Source organism: Physcomitrium patens, chromosome 15 (genome assembly GCF_059467195.1).
Source record: "Physcomitrium patens ecotype Gransden chromosome 15, ASM5946719v1, whole genome shotgun sequence".
Taxonomy (NCBI): Eukaryota; Viridiplantae; Streptophyta; class Bryopsida; order Funariales; family Funariaceae; genus Physcomitrium; species Physcomitrium patens.
Genome location: NC_143424.1, coordinates 13,672,794 through 13,697,521, shown reverse-complemented (window position 1 = coordinate 13,697,521; position 24,728 = coordinate 13,672,794). Strand labels below are relative to the sequence as shown.

The following is a 24,728-nucleotide window of genomic DNA, read 5'->3' as shown; positions in this document are numbered from 1 at the left end:
ATAGTTGATGCAAAGGCAAAGTCCACCGTCTTTCTTAGATGCAAAAAATACAAGTACTCTCTATGGTGATGTGCTTTCTTAAATAAAGCCTTTCTCTAAGAGTTTGTCCAATGTTTTCTATAGCTTTTCAAGTTCTTTTAGTGTTAGGCAATAAATTGGTCAACTTGTTGATTTGGCTCCATACAATAGTTCTATTTGAAAGGAGGCATCTCGATCAAGAGATACGCCACATAATAAGTTAGTTGAAAAGACATCGTGATATTTCCATATGAGTTGTTCTACATGTTCTATCCCTTTTGTTATCTTTTCTACCACTAATGCGAGGTTTGAAACCACCAAATATATCGATTGTTCATATTGTAGTTGCTTCTTCATAAAGGTCGTCTCTACAAGTAAGTCTTAGGTTACAAGTTGTCTTTCCTCTTCACTTGATGTGGAGGTGCAAAGAATCACCTTGCATCCTCTATCTTTAAAAGAAATTATCCTTGCTACCTAATAAACTTTCTTATTTTTCATCTCTAACCATGGCATACCAAAGATAACATTATATCTTAGCTTTGTCGCCTTGAATCTCTCTCTTAAGACATAGGTGTCTATCAATCTCAAGGTTATTTCTTCACACACCTCATTCAATATGTTCTCTCAGTCATCTGCAAGGTATGTACTTCCTCTTTTAATTTCCTTGGTTTTAATTCCAAGCCAATAGGTAATTTCAATTGAAATGTAATTTTTTATAGAGCTACAATCTACAAGCACTTAACATGGTTGTCTTTTTAGTAGTTCAATTAGATGTACTAGTCAACTTTTTTTATAATTATTTGAGGCTATGCCATTTGTTTTTAAGAGATAATAGCTACTCCTAATACTGGCCTTCGGTGCCTTTACAAGGAAGCTCTACTTTTCTGCTCTAACTTATTATTAGCTTAGTGAGCTTCAAGTTTATGAATCCACCTTGTCTTACTAGTACTCACACTTTGACATTTTGGACAACCTTCGATCTGATGGCTTGACTTTTGTCAATAGAAACACATTCTTTTTTGTACCAATATTTATCATGTTTGTGGTATCAATGATTCTTATAAGGCATCAATCTCCATTGGTATTAGTTGTTGTGTCGTAATATTAGATAGCGGCATAGAACTTCATGATATAGTTCATGCTTTACAATTTTTAAAATCTATAGCATCAAACCTCTCTACAATCCGAATTGCCTCTTTGAATATTTGTGGATCCGTTGTCAGGATAGAGAGAGTTTGCCTCAAGAAAACGCTAGGCTTCTGGCTGTCACTAATTATTAAATCAAGCTTGAAAATAAGGGAAGCCCTAAGTTTATATATAATTTTTCTCTTTTTGAGTAATTACACTAAATACACAATCCTCAAGTAACCCACAACTTCCAAAATATGATAAAATCTTCTAAAATCCTTATTTATTCTTATGTGGAGATTTTCCCGAACTTCAACACCTCATATCTCTTAATCCGACCGTCTAAACAAACTCAAATTTTACATGAGGTACTGATGTATTCTTATTAACTTTTACAAAAAATTTCGACCGCAAATTCATTGCAGATCTTGAGATATCTTGAAATCCCTAATAGCCGCTTCAAACCCTTGTCTTTATACATCCGTGTGCAAATTTCTTCATATCTCACAAAATATAAGTTTAAATACCACGACATTTGTATGTATAGCTTCTTAACACAAAAGTTTACATTCTCCAAAAAGTTTGAGCCAAAAATTCGTCTGAAAACTCAAGTTATGGCTTCAACCATTACTACAAACAAACCCGCTTACTTACTGCATTTGATTTAGAAGCGTCGCCTTCAACTCCTTACAACTCCTTTATATAAACTCCAAAAGCAATAATTCTTTCATGAAAGATGTAGGCCTTAAAATCGCCGTTCCAGTTGAGCCTTCCGATCTTCAAAAGCTGCTGTAAAACTCTTCGTACTCTCAAAAGAGTAACAGTATGTCTTAAATAAACAACTTAACTTCAAACGGTTATAACTTTTTCATCCTAACTCCAAATCCTCTAATTTATTTACAAAAATTGTTCTCCAAACCCTAAAATTTACAACCCTAGCTTCTAATCTCCGAATGCCCCCTTTGAAGTCGCCGAAACCCTTCTTAAGGTCGCACGCAGCCTCCTCAACGCCCATTGGGCATGGCCTTCGACCAATAGGGATGAAGTTTCCCATTCTTTGCTTTCATCCGACCAAGCCTTGCTTTCATCCCTCTCAATTAGCCTCCTATTAGTTTAGATTTTCATCCTTAGGCTTCTACCTTCTTCCAAGGCTTCATACTAAACATTTAGGTCCTATATACACATATATATATATATATATATATATATATTTAATGTCAAAATCAAAAGAAATAACGAAACAAAGTAAAGTTTTTTATACCAACTCCTTTTAATTTAATCTACTAGCCACTCTAACACACATCTAGATTTATCAACATATAATATGTTTTAACTAATTTTTACATATTGTAAGCATTTACAGTACGACACAGTTAGCTCGATCTCTCATTAGATTCTAGATTTCAAACCTTATAAAAATTAATCTATCATCTCTACCTTTGAAATATTACTAATTTAGAGATATAGGGACTTAAATTAGGAGACATAATCTTGTATTGATCTAGTTTCTATAAGATTTTTTAAGTAATGACTCCCTATCTTTTCTACATTGATGGGCCGAATTTGATTCCTAAACTCAGTCTCAAACTCCTCTTAGTCACAAAATCCACCTTGAGCTTCATAATTTTGAACTTGATGTCACCACCAAATAGCTGCCACATCTCTCAAATAGTTGGCTACATATATAATTCCTTCAACGCCATTTATCCTAGATAGTTGGAGATATTATCGCATGTTGAAGAACCATTGACATACATCTTCTTGTCTTAAAGTTCTAGAGTATGTACTATGTTTACTCAATTTCAACCTAATAGATGTTGACTCCGTCATTCTCAAGGCTTCTATTTGCCCTTGCAAAGTAGCTATCTCGTCTAAGAGGTGTTGTATTTGAGCCTCTATTTGGAATTGCTTCGCCATTTCTCCCATAGTATAATTTCTCTACTATTGTAATATCTTTTCACCTCTCGATTGATTTTTTAAGAGTAGCTCATGGTAGCCTTAATACAATACTCAATGTGATCACAATAATTCACTTTGGATTAGATGATGATTATTGACATGCTACCAAAAGTAAATAATCTAACACTTGCTCTGATATCAATGAAATAGGACTAGATTATTTCAAAAATCTAAGATCCTTCTATTCGATAGCAACATAAAACTTCATTATAAAATATGACATAACAAATAAAAATAAAATTGAATAAAACTAAACAAAATAGAACATAAAAGACAAACTGAACAAATGAAAATAGAATAGAACAAAACTAAACAAAATGATGCAAAACTAAACTTTATTAAGAGAAAAGATCCAAAGCCATACCTGATTAGATGTCCTAAAAGGCTAGTCTTATTTATACCTTGTCCTACTACCCTGGACTTTTTAAAATATTCTTAGGTGCTGGATTCCACTTAAATAATTACTTTGAACTCCTTTTCTAGAAGGTTCTATGATAGTTCCTACTTGTTTCACTAACTTAATCTCAATTCTAGAAAATTCCATGGTTCTAACTATGTATATAATTTTCTTATCTATATCCTATTACAATGGTGAATTGTAATTATTCCTTGCAATAAGCATCTACATTGATCTTTTGTTGTTTTTGAGCTTCATTTAATTATGCCTTCATTATTGCTTGTATGAAATAAGATTAGATTACATCTAAGATCTAAGACCCTTCACAATATAAATCCTTTTATAATATAGGATAATATAGATCCAATTAAAATTATACAAAATTGAATAGAATAGAATATAAAAAGCAAAATAGAGCAAAAGAAAATAAAATAGGATTAAATAAAAAGTACAAAATCAAAATTTATTAAAAAAAAAAGAGTAATGCTATTCTTGACCGGATATCCAAATAAATCTAGTCAATCATATTTATATTTAATCCAACCATCTTAGAACTTTTTAAAATATTTTTAATAGTGGACTATATCTAGATTATTGTCTTAAGCCCTTTCTAGAATGTTCTATGGTGGATCCTATATAGATCACCAATTTGGTCTCAATTCTAAAAACTTCTATAAAATTCTATAAATAATATATTAATAATATAAATTTTTTATCTATACTTTACTACAATTAATCATACTCCACTAATACAAAATATCTTTGTTTTGCTACCAATAGTATTTCTAATTTATTTCTTAAAAATGGATGAGGTTTTGTATAGGTTCTTATGTGACATCATGGATGGAATAACCTTTTCAAAGAACTTTGTACTAAACTGTGGATGTCCATTGTTATGGGGAAGGTAGCAATCCTCCAAAATTCTATCTTTTTCATATGCTTCTTTGTCATCAATCACAATTATTGGTAGTGGTATTGATAGTTGATATTAGTTTGAAAAATACATTGACTTAGTATGAAACTCCTTTAATAACAAAATATGGAAGACTAGATAGACCTAAATATAAAGTAGAAGCTGAAGGTGGTATATAATATCAGTAATCATTACAAAAATGTGGAAAGGTTCAAGCTACCAAGATACCAACTTATAAATTTGAATTGATGTAGCAAATGGAAACTTGGCCTTGAGGATCAATAGCTAGTCACCTTTTCGAAAGGTCTTATATTGCTGGTGGTTATCTACATATTACTTTTGTTGATTTTTTTTAGTAAAAAAATAATGTCATATCTTATGCAAGGTCGTTGTAAGCAATTTTATAAACTCTTCCATTTTTGGATTATTGGTATTCATGGGATAATAAAAAATTATTGGCATAATTAGATGTTGATTAGTGTTGAAGAAGAATGATAAATTACCAACATTTGTTTAAATACTATCATTGTAAGCAAACTCGAAGGATGTCAAATATTCATCTCAATTATTATGATGAATCACTACAAATTCTTGTAGCATATCCTTTAAGGTCCAATTTGCACATTGTTGGACTATAGTTGTTATAATATGTAAAAATTAACTAAAATATATAATATATTTATAAATATTGATGTATATTAAAATAGTTAGTAGATTTATTTAAAGAAAGTTGATGTAAGAAAATTTATTTTGAGGTTTACATATTTTGATTATAATATTTAAATTATATAAGATTTAGGTATTTTGTATAAAATTTAAAAAAAAGAGTGGGATTCAAAGATGAAATTTAAACCTCTAAAAAACTTATTTAGAAGAATGAAAGCAAGGTATAGATGGATGAAAGTAAGGAATAAAGATTTTCATCCCTATTGGTTGAAAACTATGTTCAATAGGTCTTTTATAAAAGAATTTTTGCATTTGGAGTTTGTATGAAAGAGTTATAGAGTATTGAAGAAAATACATGTAATTTAAAGGCAGTAAGTGAGTTGTTTTGTTGATAGTAATGATTGGAGCCATATCTTGGATTTTCAAAAAAAGTTTTGATTCAAAATTTTAAAAAATATATATTTTTAGATTAAGAAGCTATATATCAAAAACTTATGGTATTTGAGCACTTAGTTTGTGAGATATGAAGAAAATTATACATGAAGGTATGTAAGCAAAGATTTGGAGCTACTGTTAGGATTTTGGTGATATCTCAAGATCCATAATGAATTTACAGTTGAAAATTGTTGAGATAGTTGTTAAAAGTACATTAGTACTTCATATAAAATTTTAGTTTGTTTGGATAATCCAATTGTAGAATATGACCTGTTGAAGTTGGAAAATATTTCACCTTAAGAATATATAAGGTTTTAGAATATTTTTATCATATTTTGGATGATTTTTGGTACTTAGGGCTTATGTATTGATATAATTGTCTCTATAGGGACAACTTTATATATAAACTTGGTTCTTTTTTATCTTATGACTTAGTTGAGCAATTAGTGACGGCTAAAAGCCAATCTCTTTTTTGAGGCAAATTCTCTATAGCCTAACATATTGGTACTTCCACTAAGATAGTCTTAAGGCACTAAATTTCTCAAAAAGTTAGTATAGAAGATCAAATCCAAGGATTTGTATTATTGAGTGGAATATGTATCCATGATTTATTCAAGCATTTGTTCAATTAAAAGAAGAGAAGAAATAAGTGCATAGGGAGGATAGGAATACTACTAAAGCTTAACAAATAGTAATAGATAAAATTAAAAGATTTGATAAGATGAACATTATTAAGTTCCTAAGGATTTATACATGTGAAATGGAAGTGCATGAAGTTTCAAAAATGAAGATGATTACCATCTTTGATTTGGCAATAATACCAAAATTCAGAGAAAAGATGGAAGATTTGCATATTGAGGCTATATCATGGAAGAAATTTGAAGAATTCTTGAAAGATGAATTTTTTGAAGAAGACTGAGAAAGAATGAAAAAATAGACATTTGTGCAATAGATTGAAAAAAGGCTAAAGAATAAAATGGCACTTAATCAATAAATCAAAGAATTTAAGACTAAGTTTGGACAATTGCCACAACAAAAGAAGCAGCTTTTGGAAACAAGAAAAATTAGGTTATTTTTGTAATCAGCTAATGAATACTTGAAAGATAAGCTATTCTTTTATCTAGTATACAAGAAATTTGAGAGTAATTTTATGAATAATTAGAGGTTAATAAAAGAGATAGTGGAGCTTTTGGCTAAAAAATAAAACATTAAGATTTATGATTTAATGTCAAGGTTGGAGCCAATATTTACATCTCAAAATTTGGTGCCACTTCCAAAGATGAAAAAGATTGTCAAAAAAGACACTCTTTAAGAATTTATCAAGGACATATAGAATTTGAAGGTAGAAATGATTGAGTTGAAGAAATCATAGATGACAAGGTCATCAAAGATAATTGAAGGCTCAATGGAATTTGTGGAAAGATGTATGTGGTGTCATAATTCAAATCACAAACATGGTGATTGTGATAGTTTTAGGCTATAATTAAGGATGATATTATATATTTCAAAGAAAGTAGGATAAGACTCATAGGATAAGATGAGCTTTTGAACACTAATTTTAAAAAGAGTGGCATGAAAAAATTGGTGGCAGAGCAATCACTGAAGAATAATGCCATACAAGAAAAAGTCTTACTCTATTACAATTGACCAAAAAATAATTAAAGCTAATTTCTTAACAATTATAAAAATTATGATCAAGAGAACTGAAGCTATCAAGAAAATAACTAGATAGAATATTTGAATTGATGCTACTAGTATTAAAATATTTTTATGTAGGAACAAACTTGATGATGATTTACATGATACTATGGTTTAGGAAAAAAGAAATAGAGCTATTCATAATAAGGATGTTATTAAGCCTAAAAACAAAAAGAGGTGTCTAAAGAACAAAGAAGCTTTTAAGGAGCAAAAATCAAGGAAGATACTTTCTTCTATTCATCTTGATAGTACATCATTACCAAAAGAGTGGTAGGAGATGGACAAAGAGAAGGAAAAAGTTGATACAAGTAAATCTAAAGATAAGAATCCTGCTTACAAGCTTCAATCTAATATTGAAATATCTATAGATATGAAAAGTATTTTAGAAGAGAGGATCTTGGATGCCAAAATTTAATTCATTCTACAAGAGGCTCTTCGTATAGCCAATAAGGATTTCTATGAGTTAATTATTAATGTGATAGAAATGAAGAGACAAATGATAATTGAAGCTATTATGATAGAGGCATTGAATATATATATATATATATATATATATATATATATATATATATATATATATATATATATATATATATATATATATATATATAATTCTATTTTTGGATGATATTTTTTTAAGTATAAATACTTGATTCATAGTATTTTGCATATGAGCCACTCAATTGATTGTACCTTCAGGTAAAATATACATCATCATTAAATTCAAAAGAATCTTTATGGTCGTTGAATTTCTACTCTCTTTAGCCAATTAAAATTGATTATATCTAGAATACAAAAAAATAATATAAAATTAACTAATTCCAATCTCTCTAATATCCTAGCCATATCTTCAATATGTATTTTGACAAATGTTTTGCAACCTTGAACTTCTATAGTATCATCTTTGTCTTTCTTCTTATTTTTTTATAAGTATATCATCCAAAAATAGAATTATTTTTTTAAGTATAAATTCTTTTTTAGAGGCATGTATATTCTATCACATTTGGGTGATTCACTTTGCCCATATCTTAGAGCTACTATATAAGTTTTTAAGAAAGGATAAGACATTTATTTGAGAAAAAGAACAAGAAAGAGCTATAGAAAATCTAAAAAAGATATTGAGTTCACTACTTGTACTTAGATAAGTAAATTATCAATATAGAAGACTAGTGGTTGTAATAGTGGATACAAGTTCTATAGCAATTAGATGGACTATTTGATAAAATGATGTGAAACGGATAAGATTTGTTATAATGTTTGGAGCCAAGGTTCATATAAAGAAACAAAGGACTTATCTATAAGTTAAAAGAGAGCTTTAGAGAGTACTTATTATTCTAAATACTAAGAAAAATTATTTGATTGGAACAAGTATGGTTTTGAAAATAGATTGTTTGCTATTACTTGAAATAATAATTAACTACACTACTCTAGATATTGACGTGCTAAGATGGATAGTCTATTTAAGAATATTGAACCTTGTTTTACTACATATTACTAGTAAAGAAAACTTAGTGGTAGATATATTGTTAAGAGCTAAGTATATTTTGGAAGAAGAGATGATATCTTATAAAAGAAGTGAAGTTGAAGATGAGAAAAGCTATTAAAATTTATTTACTATAAGTGAAATGGATTTGGTGATGAGTTTCAAAATTTCTATGAAGGATTGTATGAAGGCAAATTAAAAGATATAAGAATTTATTTGAGCATAATGAAGAAGCAAGAAGGATGGATGGATAAAATCTTCAAAGATATTAGACACCAATCCTATATTTATTTGCTTAGAGATGGATTTCTGTAGTAGAGGCCAAAAAGAGGTGGTAAAATTCTATTAAAGGTAGTAGGAGATCTTAAAACTAAATTTAAAGTTTTAAAAGAATATCATAATATACTTTGGACAAGACATAGAGATATTTGGGCCACATATATCAAAATTAAAGAAAAATATTGGTGAAAGGATTTATACAAGGATGTAGAAGATTTTGTGAGTTTATGCATAGAATATCAATTATAGTCTAAGGTTAGGTATAGAGATAGATTACATACTACTTATCTACCTTTTATACATTTTCAATGGTTAATTGATTTGGAAGGTATGCCATAAAAACTTTGAAGTATAAAATACTTGGTTTTGGCAAAAGATGAGCTATCAAATTATGTTGAAGGAAGGGCTTTGAAAACCAAGACCATAGCAGAAGTAAGCACATTTATACTAGAAAATATCTTTAGCAAATATGATATTATTAGGAGAATGAGAGCTAATAGAAGAGAATTGGATATTGTGAAAGTAAGAGAATTTTTCAATAGGTATGGAATTCAACTGAAGTTGACTACTTCTTATAATCTTAAAGCCAATGAAAAAAGTATGAGGGATCATCCTCCTATCATTTATGCATTGATTAAGGCATATAAGGATAAGCCAACTTAATGGCCTAAAACTGCTTCTATTTGCTTTATAGGCTGATAGAACTATTCACAATACTGTTATTAGTTACATGCCTATGGAGTTAATGTTAGAACAAAAATCTATGATGCCAGATGAAAAAATCTATCCTATATGGATGTTTTTATCTATGAAAGATAACATTAATAGAGAAAAATTATTGGAGCTTTGGATCTAATAATTCAAAAGTTTACTTGAAGATCTAAAAATTTCAATTGAGAGGTTAAAAGAAGTAAGATTGAAAACTAAAGAAAGGTTTGATAAAACTCATAAGTTGAGACCTAAGTCTATAGAGATTGGAAAATAGATTCTAGTTTATAGTAGTAGCTTTGAAATGGGACTATTAATGGTGACAACTTTTGTCTTTTCTTCCAATTCAACCTTAAAGTCTAGTTTTTGCGATAAGCTATTTAGCATAGTATGTTGTTGCCCTTGCTTGTACTCAAGCTAGATATCAAAAATTTACAACTATTCTTTCTAATGATGATATTATGATTTCATATTTTTAAAATACAAATTGTATAGCAAAGATTAATGGTTAGTCCAAAAAACCATTGGCTTCACCAACAAATAATATTGCCCCACCTTTGTGGCATATAAAATTGCTAATTATTCTTAATCATGTATAGAGTAATTGTGCTCTATCCTTTTGAGCTTGCAAAATTCATATATTATAAGTTCAAGGCTCCTACCAAAGTCTTGTTGAAGGACCGCTGTCGTGTTGTAACACGAGTATATCATGAAAATATAAAGAAATGGGACTTTTATTAATGTTCAGTTACCTCGAATATTGGGAGCAATGACCAATTCCAGTGCAAATACTGAGAGGCCAGGTTCAGTCACCTCGTTACAATCAGCCAGGGCATACTGAAATGCTCCATTCGATTCCAATAATGGGAGTCAGTAGGAAGGAAAAGGACCAATTCAATGATGGGTGAGCCTGGTTTGAAGAGCCAATTGGATCCAATTTCAAGACATCCAATCCAGGTCCTATTACGGGCCTCTTACCCAATATGAGACCTGACTTGGTTGGGCAATCCAATGCGGTCCAATTACAGGAACATCCAGGTCTTACTACAGGCCTCTTAGCCAATATGAGACCTGAATTGGTCGGGTGACTCAATGTGATCCCGATTACGGGGCTCTGATTCAGTTTCAGGTTGTTCCGTCCTTTGTGCCATTTCGGGAACGTCCTTTCGGTAAAAGGATCTCTTAAAGGTAAAAACGGAGGAGAAAGCTCTGACAACGGGAGCCAATTCCGGATCCAAGATGAAAGATTGAAGAAATTCAGAGGCTAGGGTTTGAAAGAGGAGAGAATTAGGGTTAAAGGGGAGGATAGGTTAAGAAATGAAGGGAGAGAATATGGATTTTTAGAAGGGTCGGAGAGCGGGCTTCATGCTTCGGGCGGGAAAAAAAAATAGAGAATTGGGGTTTTTTCTTCATAAGGTTTTGGGAAGACTAAGGCAATCGTTGCTGAAGTTAGTGTTGTATTGGTGAATCAGGATTTTAATGAAGTGGGTGTGATTACTCTTGACTGTTTTGTGAAATCAAAGTTACGTCTGTGATTGAAGAATTAAAAGGGTGTCTATAGGATTGAGTATGCGGAGTGAATGAAATTTTTTGGATTAATCTAACAAGACAGTCAGTGGATACAAGGTCATGAGTATAAAGCAGTATCGGAGATTAGCAGATTGAGTTGTTCGGGGTTCTCTGTAACATCTAGAGACCTACCGGTTGGGGCAAAAAGGACTTCGGCGAGCAGTCGAAGGACATCCATATAGATTTACGATATATTCTTGCAATCGTTTATATTCCAAGAGTCAAAAACTGATAGACTGCTTGAATATTAGCGAATCTCCATACTACCTTATACAGCCAGTCGCCTGGCATATTCTCGAGCAGGAAAGCACGTAATACGACACAAGTGGTGAACCCGACGTGAAAGCTTGAGGTGGAAGGTATTGGATTTCGTTTGATTTTATTTTTATTTTTATGGAAAACAAAAATAAAAATTTTGTAGGATCTTTGGGAGGAGTTTCTGGTACGGGTTCTTCTAAAGAAGAAGGTATGCACATGGATCCATCTATTGCTAGTATGTTTCAAGCCTTCTCATTATCAATGCAGCAACAACAAAGCAATGATCGAAAGGAAGCTTTGGCAACCAAAGCATTGCAAGCAGTAGTCAATAAAATTGATTAATTTGATGGAAGGAATATTTCAAGGTATTTAAGATGTTATGTTCGTGAAATGGAATTAAATCGGGTTTCTGAGAAGAAAATGGTTGAATTATTTGGACTTGCCATGATACCGGAGATAAGAGACCATATTACATCGATTACGGATCATTATGGGAATTCATGGAAGGTTTTTTCACATGCATTGAAAGATGAATATTTCTTGGAAGATGCTGATCGCGTTACTAAGAAGTTATTTCTGGAATGGATTGAACGGCCTAATAAGAATTTGTAAGCAACAGAGCTACTAAGGGAATTTGAGAGGCAGTACTCTCAATTATCGAAGGTAGAAAAATTGACATTGGAGCTGAACAAAGTTGATCTATTTCTTCAAGCTGCTGATGGAAAATTGCAAGGGAAATTGGAACTCCTTCTTGAAGACAAAGAAGAAGATGAAGGATTGACAACAAAGTGGAAGAACATTGAAGATGCGGTGGGGTTGCTTACAAAAAGAGAAAGGAGGAAGGATAGGAGCAATATTTCGAAAACAGTACAAGCACCCAAAGCTCTAGTACGTACAACACCACCAACAATGCCTACAGTTCAACCTTTGACATCCTTATCAAAGAAAGCAGATATGGAGATGGAAGAAATTATATGAGGAATGCGAGATCTTCAAATCAAATCAGCAAGACTTGAAGAGAATACTTCTACAAACAATTTGAAGAATGTTTCAAAACAAGGATATGTACAGAGATGCATTTGGTGTGATGATGCTTCACACACTAGAAAAGATTGCAATGAATTTAATAATATGATATGGCAAGGAATTATTTGCTGGAAAGATGGGAAGATAGTATTAAAAGATAGGGAGGATCTTCTTCAAACCAATTTTGGCAAGGGAGAAATGAGAGCATTGGTTCAAGATTACTTAAAAGAGCATGAAACAGCAACACGAGAAAGTACAAGTTATGGTGCTAGAGTAGATGATGACCTTGGTGGAAGTACGGAAACTAGTGAGTTTTGGGCTTCTGCCATTTCTACAATACAAAAAGGGAAATTACCTCGAGAAGCGTTATTGCGGACTGCAGCTACAATATGAGGTGCAATAGGTTGGGAGGATCCTGTTGAGTCTCTTTCAATTCATGCATATATTGCTAAGAGCCAACATGAAGCTTTGATGGAAGAAAAGAGACGAGAAAATTTTGATGATACGAGAGAAGGAAATTCTTCTAAGAGGCAAACTCGAGGAGACAAGGCTCGAGAGGCAGCTTCACAAGAATTGCCTGTAAAGGATACCTCAGCATCATTGGAAGAAAAAACAAAGGAGACAAAAGGTAAGGGCAAATCAATTGTTTATAAGCTACTTTCTGACATTGAAGCGGCAACAAATTTAAAAGGGGTGTTGGAAGAACGTATATTAAATGCTAAGGTGGAATTCACATTGAAAGAAGTTTTGGAAATTGCAAAGAAGGAGTTTCATGATGTTATCATTGATAGCATTAAGCGAAAGAGGCAATTAATGGGTAAAACTGGAATGAGTCATGCTATTGATGCAAGAATATATAAAGATGAAGAAGAGGTTGATATTGGTTACAAGCAACCAACAAATGAAAAGAATGGATATAATCAACGAGTATGTTTTGAAGATTATAGTGATAAGGAAATGGAAACTTTGAGCCATTATACTCGAAAGCATTGGGCAAGGGCAACTACTGAGGTATTGGTGAAAGTAGGAGATATAGAAGAACCAATTGTTGCTTTAGTCGACCATGGTTCTGAAATAAATCTTATGTCTAAAGATCTTTATAAGAAGCAAAAATGGCCAATTGATATGGAACATAGATGGAAAATACGAGCAGCTAATAACACATGGGGCGAATTATATGGAGTTTGTCCAGATGTCAAAATTCGGATTGGAGATGTTGCGACATAGCAACATTTCTTTGTTCAAGATACGTCTTATCCATTGATTTTAGGACAACCTTATATTACGGCAACACGGATGGAAACAAAAGTACTTGACGATAGTTCTGCTTATGCAAGGGTACGTAGCGAAGATGGGAGGAAAGCTGTACAATTTCTAATAGTACCTCCTAATCATGAACGGAATCGAGATAGGTTGAGGGAGAAACCATTGCCAAAGATTGTTGAAGGATTTAAGGATTTTGGAGAGGTACCACTATAAAGCGAGATTATGGAGGTACAAAAGAGGAGGTACTCTCGCGAGATGAAGGTGCCTTTGATACGAGTTTTATTGGTATTTTGGAGAATGGAAATATTATGTATAAGAAAGTTGATGATTTTAAAAGAAAAGAAAGAAAAAGATTATATGATATTAAAGGAGAATTATGTAAGTTAGGTACGCAGCAAGAAGATGAAAGTGATTTGGAAAATGAAGGTGACAAAGACGAACTGGACAAAGACATAGAGAGTATATTCTAAATCAAACAAAAATTCGATAAATTGGTGCATATCGGAGGATGCACAGGTTTAGAGGAGGTGGATGTCGTGTTGTAATACGATTATACCATGAAAATATAAAGAAATGGGACTTTTATTAATGTTCAGTTACCTTGAATATTGGGAGCAGCGACCAATTTCAGTGCAAATACTGAGAGGCCAGGTTCAGTCACCCTGTTACAATCAGCCAGGGCATACTGAAATGCTCCATTCGATTCCAATAACAGGAGTCAGTAGGAAGGAAAAGGACCAATTCAATGATGGGTGAGCCTGGTTTGAAGAGCCAATTGGATCCAATTTCAAGACATCCAATCCAGGTCCTATTACGGGCCTCTTACCCAATATGAGACCTGACTTGGTCGGGCAATCCAATGCGGTCCAATTACAGGAACATCCAGGTCTTACTACGGGCCTCTTAGCCAATATGAGACTTGAATTGGTCGGGTAACTCAATGTGATCCCGATTATGGCGCTCTGATTTCGTTTCAGGCTGTTCCTTCCTTTGTGCCGTTTCGGGAATGTCTTTTCGGTAAAAGGATCTCTTAAAGGTAAAAACGGAGGAGAAAGCTCTGACAACGGGAGCCAATTCCGGATCCAAGATGAAAGATTGAAGAAATTCAGAGGCTAGGGTTTGAAAGAGGAGAGAATTAGGGTTAAAGGGGAGGATAGGTTAAGAAATGAAGGGAGAGAATATGGATTTTTAGAAGGGTCGGAGAGCGGGCTTCATGCTTCGGGCGGGAAAAAAAAATAGAGAATTGGGGTTTTTTCTTCATAAGGTTTTGGGAAGACTAAGGCAATCGTTGCTGAAGTTAGTGTTGTATTGGTGAATCAGGATTTTAATGAAGTGGGTGTGATTACTCTTGACTGTTTTGTGAAATCAAAGTTACGTCTGTGATTGAAGAATTAAAAGGGTGTCTATAGGATTGAGTATGCGGAGTGAATGAAATTTTTTGGATTAATCTAATAAGACAGTCAGTGGATACAAGATCGTGAGTATAAAGCGGTATTGGAGATTAGCAGATTGAGTTGTTCGGGGTTCTCTGTAATGTCTAGAGACCTACCGGTTGAGGCAAAAAGGACTTCGGCGAGCAGTCGAAGGACATCCATATAAATTTATGATATATTCTTGCAATCGTTTATATTCCAAGAGTCAAAAACTAATAGACTGCTTGAATATTAGCGAATCTCCATACTACCTTCTACAGCCAGACGCCCTGCGTATTCTCAAGCAGAAAAGCACATAATACGACACCGCTCTATTAACAAAGTTGGAAGCATCAATATTAAGCATACAAAGAAGCTTGTGGTCATTCAATTGCAATATTGGAGTAGCAATGAATGCTTCTTTTAACCTATTAAAGATGCTTTATTGTTTTAGTTTTGATTCAAATATGCAATTTTTTTCAATAAATTTGTTAATGAGGCAATAATTTGTATAAATTATTGAATAAAATGGCAATAATATCTAGCAAGGCCTAAAAATAAGCAGACTTCAAAAGCATCTTTGGTGGTTGGCCAATCTTCCACTACTTTTATCTTATTCTGCTCCATTTTTATGCCTTTGAAAGACACCAAATGCCTCCAAAAAATGACTTTTGACTTCCAAAGTTTATATTTTGATTGCATGCAATAGAAGTGACTATCTTATAGTTAATGTAGTATTTCTCATAAGTATTGCTCATACTCTTCAAAGATTTTATAATATGCAAGAATATCATCAATAAAGACAACTACATACTTATCCAAATGGTATTGAAAAAATCTATTTAAGTGATCTATGAAAGAGGTTGGAACATTGATGATGCCAAAAGGTAAAAAAAAGCCATTCAAAATATCCATAATGCATACAAAATGCCATCTTTTCAATATCCTCTCTTACAATATGTATCTACCAATAGCCACCTTAAAGATCTAATTTTCTAAATATGATCTCACTTCAAAGTTGATGAAGAAGATCAACCACATATAGAAGTGGATATGTATTTTTAATAGTATGCTTATTGAGGCCTCGATAGTCAATGCAAAGATAAAATCCACCGTCCTTCTTGGATACAAAGAATAAAAATGCTTTCCATAGCAATGTACTTTCTTAAATGAAGCCCTTTTCTAAAAATTTATCTAATATTTTTTATAATTTTTTAAATTCACTTGTTGTTAGGCAATAAATTAGCCAACTTATTGGTTTGGCTACAGATAATAGTTTTATTTGAAAGAAGGTACTTCAATCAAGAGGCATGCCACTAGGTAGATTGATTGAGAAGACATGTCAATATTTTCATATGAGTTGTTTTGCCTATTCTACTCCTTTGGTTGTCTTTTCCACCATTGATGTAAGATTTAGAACCATCATATATACCAATTTCTTATGCTATATTTTCTTCTTGATAAAAATCATCTCTACGAGTAAATCTTTACTTATAGATTATTTTTTTTCTTCACTTGATGTGGAGGTACAAAGAGTCATCTTGCATCCTCCATCTTTGAACGAAATTATCTTTACTACTTAATCAACTTGCTTATTTTCCACCTCCAACTATGGCATATAAAAGATAATATTATATCTTGGTTTTGTTACTTTGAACCTTTTCCTTAGGACGTAGATTTTAGTCAACCTCAAGGTTTTTTCTTTACATGTTTTACTTAATACATTTTCTTCATCATCTGTAAGGTATATACTCCCTTGTTTAATTACCTAAGTTTTAAATCCTAATTAGTCAAAAATTTTAATCAAGTTGTAATTTTTTATAAAGCCACAATCCACAAGTACTTGATAAGGCTATCTTTTTAATAGTCCCATTAGATGCATCAATTGACTCTTTTTATAGTTGTCCAAGGCCATGCCATTTGTCTTTGAGAAATAGTATCTATTTCCAATATTGGCCCTTGGTGCCTTTACTAGAGAGCTTTATTTCTTTGCTTTATTTCACTATCGACTTAGTGAGTCTGAAGACTATGATTCCACCTTGTTTTGTTGGTGATTGAATTTTGATATTTTGGATAACTTTGAATTTGATGGCCTTGCTCTTGACAATAAAAACACAATTTCTTTTGCACCAATATTTGTCGTCTTTGTAGTGTCAATGATCCTTGTAAGACATAAATCTTTATTGGCATTGGTTGTTGTGCTATAAAATTAGTTAGCAACATAGGACTTTGTACAATAGGTTATACTCTATGATATCTAAAATCTATAGCATCGACCTTCTTTGTAATCCTAATTGGTTCTTCAAATATTTGTGGATCTTTTAATTCTACCTCTTGCTAGACCCTTGATTTCAAACCATGTAGAAATTAATCTATTATCTCTACCTCTGAAATATTATCAATTTAGAAATATAAGAACTTGAATCAAGAGACATAATCTTGCATTACCCTAGATTGTGTAAGATTTGTCAACTGATTGCATATTATCTTCTTTGCATTAATGGACCAAAATTGATTCTTAAACTTAGTTTCAAACTCCTCTCAATCAAAAAATCCACCTTTAGCTCCATAACTTTGAACTCAATGTTGCTACCAAATAGCCACCACATCTTCCAAATAATTGGCTCCATATATAATTCTTTCAATGGTATTTGCTCTAAATAGTTGAAAGTATTGTCACATGTTGAAGAACCATTGACATATATCTTCTTATCTTAAACTTCTTAAGTATGTATTGAGCTTATTCAATTTCACTCTAGCAGATGTTAATTCTCTTATCTCATTGGCTTCTATTTGTTCTTGCAAAGTAGCTATCTCGTCTAAGAGATGTTGTATTTGAGCCTCCATCTTAGATTATTCCACCATATTTTTTATGTTGTAATTTCTTCACTGGATTCAACTATTTTAATACCTTTTCACCTTCTCATTGACTTTCTAGGAATAGCTCCTGATAGCCTCAATACAATATCTAGTGTAACCACAATAATAGATCTCGAACTAGATAATGGTTATTGATACACAATCAAAAAACAATCTAATACTTGCTCTGATACTAATAAAATATGACCACTCTATCTTAAGAGTCTTAGACTCTTGTAATTCACAGCCATATAAAACTTGATCACAAAGTAGGATAAAATGCACCAGAACAAAACTAAATAGAAATAAATAGAATTAGACACAAATAGAACAAGATTATGTAAATGGAAATAGAAAAAAATAAAATTGAACAGAAAGGTACAAAATCAAACTTTATTAAGAAAGAAGTTCTAAAGCTATACTTGACCAAATGCCTAGAAGGTCCTAACTAGTCCTATTTATACTTTGTTCTATTATCCTAGATTTTTTAGAATGTTCTTAGATAATGGATCCCACATAGATAATCACCCTAAATTCTTTTTAGAAGTTTCCATGATAGGTCCTAAATAAATAACCACCCTAAGTCTTTTTTAGAAGGTTCTATGGTGAGTCACACTTAGATAAACGCCTTAAGCTCTTTCTAGAATGTTCCACAATGGATCCTATAAGTCTATTAATCTAGCCCCAATTCTATAAACTTTCATAACTTCTCAAACATGGTTCCAATTATTTATCCCTTTATGTCAATAATACAAGTATCTTATCTACATCCTATTATACTAGAAATATCACTTGATATCTTTCTACCATCAAAAATAGGTATTGTATGTATAGCAAAAAATGATATTTTTTTGCAACATGAATGAAAGCTTTTGCATCTACTAGTAAAGATTTGGATATACTAAATCATATATATTTCTAGTTGACTAACAAAATTTTGGATCAAACAATAAAAAAATTAAGGTTATAAAAATCCAATCTATTTAAAAATTATATATTTTTTTAATTATAATAATCTTAAAATAATTGAATTGAAGTGAAATCTCATCATATTAAATATTATTACACTATTGTAAACTTTAATTGCTAAATCTAAAGGAAAAATCTCATGTGTAATATCTCTAGAAGACATTAAATGACCATCTATGACTTCTATATGTATAGATTTAGTTTCTTTAATTAAAAATATTTCTTGTTTTTTGATAAAGTCTTTGTGAATAAAACAAGCTAAAACTTTTAAATTTAACAAGATTAAGACTTTATAATTTTTTGGTCCTAAATAATTTTCTATTATAAAATAAGATGAAAGATCTGAGACAATGGGACCTCTCATCTAGGAGTTATGTAAGATTTTAACCATATAATTTTTTTTGTGGTTGAAAAAAATTATTTATATATATATATATATATATATATATTTGGTAACCATGCTCCTTATTTTGTGATTACATTACTTTTTTGAATAATATTGAGCAATGTGCTTAAGTAATAAATTGTACTAATAAATCTACTCTTGGAATCGTCAATAATAAATTTTTTACATTATTTTTTAATCCATATCAAAATTAATTAATAAGAACTTTATAATTTCAATCTACATCACAAGCAAGATTTTGGAATTTAGCAGCATATGTCGTGGCTAAATATGATCTCAGTTATAGAAATATAAGCTTGATTTCTATTGCCTTTTTTATCACTTTTTCTAAATATAGCTATAAATACTTCTAAGAATGATTTCAAATCATAGAATCATTGTGAATTGTTTTCCATCAAAGATGTTAATCAAGACAGAACACTTCTTGATAGAAGTGCCTCTATGAATCCAACTTGAGTAAATTCATCAAAATAATGGAAAAGATGCAACCTCAAATAGAGCTTAATTTTTTGCAAAAATCCTCAAAATTTTGATCTTATTCTATCAAACTTCTTAAGTATACTAATCCTTACTTCTTTTGTGCTTGTAGAAGTGAGACTTCCTACATTTGTTTGTAAGATTAATCTACTTGCTTCCTTCAACTACACAACTTTTTGGCATAGACTATGGATTTCTTTCATATGTGTAGAAATAATACCTTTATGATTCATGTTAAAAATATATGAGATTTTTATTTTTAAAATATTGACAAGTTCATGAAGATTTGTAATAGTTACAAATCTATTCTCACTTTTGTTTGAGAGTAGCATCTATAATCTTTTCTTCTATAGACAACTTAAACAAATTCAAAAAGTTAAATTAGAGGAAGATAATTCACAACCTCTAATATCAAATGAAAATTTTTACCAAAAAGGTGAATATTTTTAAGGAAAAAATCAGTATTAGAAAACTAAATTGTTTATTTAGAGGTCGATAGTTTGCAACCTTCAAAATACAATAATAGAAGTGGGATAATCCTACTTACTTCTAAAATAAGAAAAGAACAATAAGTTAATACTCTTGTCAACTGTCAAAGACATGAACCTCATAGAACTAAAAAATCAATATACTCTTGTGTCACTCAAAAAGATTAAAAAATCACTCAAATCTGATATAGTATCAAACTAAAATGGCTATCGCCAAAGATAGAAAGACTATTGCTAAATCAATTGAAGTTGGCACTTGTTGATACAACAAAATTTTATTCCAATACAAAGCGTATAACTATGCCATATCACTTCATTTGACAATTATATTCACTCAACAAATTTCAGTTTTGGTATTGTTCAACACATGATATTCGGGTTGATTTATTTATCAAATCGCTGTCTAGGCCGAAGCTCGCCCAGCACCTGCAGTTACTGGGCTTGCTTGGAGAAGCAACCCCACCTTCACCACGATATGGTTGAGGGTGTATTAGGACACAGAGTTCGTTAACCAGTATCGTAGGAGTAACGATTAGCTGGTGACGACAGGCACTCATCCAGCGAGGGGCCGTGACTTTCCAGTCGCACCTCCCTCGCTGGATCACTCACGTACAAACACTCGCAGTTTACTGTGTATCAATTTATTATTGAATTATTAATTTCAGAATTATTCTATGATTTTAATCCCACGACAGGTGCTGGAATCGCCTCCAGCTTCGACGGATGCAAGTATGACGGTTACGCCATTATAGAATTACCAAGCATGAGCTTTTGCACCACGTGCCGGCGTTTTCACGTCGGTGGACGGTCCCCTCAGCCAATCCGCGGTGTCATTTTCACGGCATCCTATTTTACAGTAGGGAAAGCAAAAGGTCTGCACCACTGAACATTCCCCCGTCTGCACCTGGTGTGGTCAGAGAGATAGCATGGCCCAGCTACGAGGGAGCTCCATGCGTAGGCGAGAATAATCGGTAAGTAAGTTTGCTGGTTCCATGTTTTTTTTGTTTTGCAACCGCCGGGGATAGTATATAACCATCCTAGTGCCAGCTCCAGTGGCACGGTTGTGTGGTCGAGCAAGGAGGCCCTTGCAGAAAGGCACGAGGTCCCTCCGCTATTGGGCGACGGGTTGACTGCAACGATCGACAAGCAGCTCGTGGCGCTCCTTGCTCCGCCTCGTTGGAAGTAATGCTCCACATGGGGGCGGGAGAGGCTTTACCAGTACCTTGGGCCGTGGGCTCCTGGATTACTCCGCTCTAAGGCTTTTTTTTGTTCTCTTTGCTTGTTGCACCAGCGCAATGTGGGAGTCGGTTGACCGATGACGTCGAGAGCGAATCCGAAGCTTCTGTACTATGTGTGCGAGCGAACGAGTCCGAAAGGCCTGGCGCTTAAAGGTGGATGGTGCTGCTGGAGGTGCTGATATTGGAGGCAGGGAGCGATGCGACAAAGATGAGTGGTTGTGCATGACGAGGCAGCGACAGAGAGAGCTGGCCAGACTGTGAGGGATGGAGCGAATTTAGCTTGTGCCTTGTGTGGCTCACTCGTGCAGCTCCCTCACAGTCTGCATGGCTCTCCGTGTCTCTTCCTCTTTTCGGCCACGTTGGGATTGGTTGTCTCGGCATCATGGGAGTCTGTCAACGCGTGCGGATGCTGGGGCTGACCTGCGGGTGAATATTCCTGTAAGGAAGTCCCCTCGTGTAACTAGGAATTATGATGCAAGTAGTCTATGTTCGACTTTAGATGGATGATTTCAACACTGTATTCCTCGCTTCGATGCCTTTTGCTTAAGTCTAGATTTTTGGTGTCGTCTTTCGCGTCAGACGCTTATGACTTTTGGTTTTATGATAGACGTGCAGATCTTGTGAAGGATGTACAGGTGTGGTGCTGCGAAGGTGGTGAACCTGTAAGATGAGTGCAAAGTCAACTTGTTATCACCGTTGCGGTAGCTGTTTGTGGGATTTGTTTACATGTTCCGCAAGTCAGAGCAAGCTGGGATGCGACATTTCTCACTTGGCCCTCGAATTTATCTTCGAGATACCTTGGGCATTTCTTGAACATCCCAGAGCACCGTCTTTTTATAGTCATCCGCGTCTTTGTCTGCAAACTAGACTAAGGCAGTTGTGATAGTAATCATTTGAAATCAGGCTGTGTCGTCTCTCTGAAGCGACTAGCTAAGTAGTAGGGACGACCAGTGTATGTGGTCCATGTAGGATGATACGGGCCCATCGTGTACCGCGCTTGTGTCAGCTGCAAAGAGAGGTATTCGAAGCAGTTTCGACTGCGGCTTCTGTGCAGTAGTAGTGCTGGCTGAGTTTGTTGAAACAGCGGTTAGTCATGTATACACTACACTCTCGTGTTTCAGGCTTGGAGCCTCGTAATATACTGCCGCATTGGCTCAGACGATCTACAGCGATTTGTAGCTGGAACATGTTCGTTTCGCTTAGAATTTCAGGTGCTTCTTTCGCCGTGTAATGCAGGTTACAACTTGCGGAGAATGTTTGGTTGAGACTAAGCCACCTAATTATCCTGCCGTGCGTGTTTGTGCTCCGGGATGCACGCGGTGATGTCACTGGTGTCTTGTGCGCACATCTGTGCAATGTTGATTATGCTTTTTGCCTCATGAGGTACTTCTAGGGCATTACTACGAGAATCTAGTCCGTAACAATGTCATCCAGCATATGTTGGGTTGGCTGTTGGACTTGGTCCGTGGAGCACCGAGCGTGCCTGAAAGTAGTAACCATTAAAAATATCCCGTGAGGAGGCGTTTGGCCAGTGGCGGAGATGATCAGAAATCTACTGATCCACAATGTAACAACTCAAGGCTGCGTTATGAAAAGTAGCGTCTCGCTCAGAACTTGACTTCGTACGCAGTCACATATTGTGGAGCTCCACAACGCTTCATTCTCATCCGCTGGCGAACGATTGTTTAAGGGGAGCGACTGTGGACCTGACTCCAGTATTCCGTCTTTGTGTGGGTGGCCATGGATTCAAGGACTTTGTAAGAGCGACTGCAGCAACACGGTGTCACGGATGTCACTGCCCGCATCAACAGGCACTTTACAATACAACAGCTACAGATGACCACATCTCCAACAGATGCGATGGATGATGATCGGCTGGCAGGCAGTCTGCACATGGCAATCTGACGGTCTGATCCATCAGCACGGCCAGCTCCTGCAAGTGAGAAGCATCCAACGGTGTCACCCTGTATAGGTATAACTAAGTCGCAAATATCAGTCGAATCGTTTGAAATATGCTGCTAGTGTGTTTCGGAGGAATCATGATTCAGTACGTTCGTGTGGACTCATTAGATCCGTCTGAAACGATACCCTGCCAATCACCCACTTTGCAGCTTCATCGTCTAATCGGAGTGTATAGAGTCCAAGCAGACATGATATTATGAGTTGGACAGTTTACAATGTCTTCCAGATAGATATTGAGTTGGACAGTTTATAATGACTTGCAGATAGATAGTTATCTATTGTAGTGAATAGATAGTTATTAGTTGTACACAGGCAAGCTCAACCTATTCTATTCACTGAATGAATGTATGGGTAAATTCAATGAAGGTTGATTGTTGAGACCATTCATGCAACATGTGATAGATAAGTGAAGGTAGATTGTTGTAATCATCCATGCATCTATTCACTACTTAAATGTATGGATAAGTTCAATTAAAGTTCATTGTTGTGATGGAAATTTGTGTGCAACTTGTGTTAGAGAAGTTTGTATTTGACATTTTGATCAAGTTCATTATTGAGATCTGAGTTGCACTTGATTACAATCATGCAATAGTGGGATGAGATGCTTTTCATCAATGATTTTTGGAAGTATTATAAGCCTTCTGGTATATTGCATAGTTTGAAGCTATTTCATGTGTAAGTAGATAAGATTCTTCTTCATGAAAGTTGATTTACTTATAACTTATTTGAATATAAGTAAACATGGTTCTTCTTCATAAAAAAAGACTTATTGTAATAAAGATTGGTTGTTAACTTTAATACAATCTACTTCTCTATGAGTCAGTTTGATCCTTTATTACCAAAAAAACTTTATTATTCACAATGAAGATTGATTATTGGGAACTTAATTCAACCTTGCATCACATGATGTTTGTTATTGATAAAATCGATTTTTGTAAAAAATTAAAGAATGTGGATGTATGTTTAATGAATTTTAATGAAGTTCATATTTTCAAGTATCAATGGTTTTAATCATAATCCATTGATTGAACAAAATGATATGTACATTAAGATTTCTATGTAGAGCTTAATTTGCAAGGTTGATTATAAATATGTCTCTTAAATAATATGTAGT

The 24,728-nt window shown here is 33.5% G+C and overlaps 1 long non-coding RNA gene across 2 annotated transcripts; it reads left to right on the top strand.

Annotated features, from left to right (window-relative positions):
- Positions 1-21,259: 21,259 nt before the first annotated feature.
- On the top strand, positions 21,260-23,997 carry LOC149987756 (uncharacterized). 2 transcript variants are annotated; one of them, XR_016506755.1, is made up of 3 exons: positions 21,260-21,385; positions 21,706-22,090; positions 22,260-23,997. It is a non-coding gene; the product is annotated as an uncharacterized LOC149987756 (long non-coding RNA). The 2 variants fall into 2 exon arrangements; XR_016506754.1 differs by lacking the exon at positions 21,260-21,385 and having other exon boundaries at positions 21,441-22,090.
- The last annotated feature ends 731 nt before the right edge of the window (positions 23,998-24,728 follow it).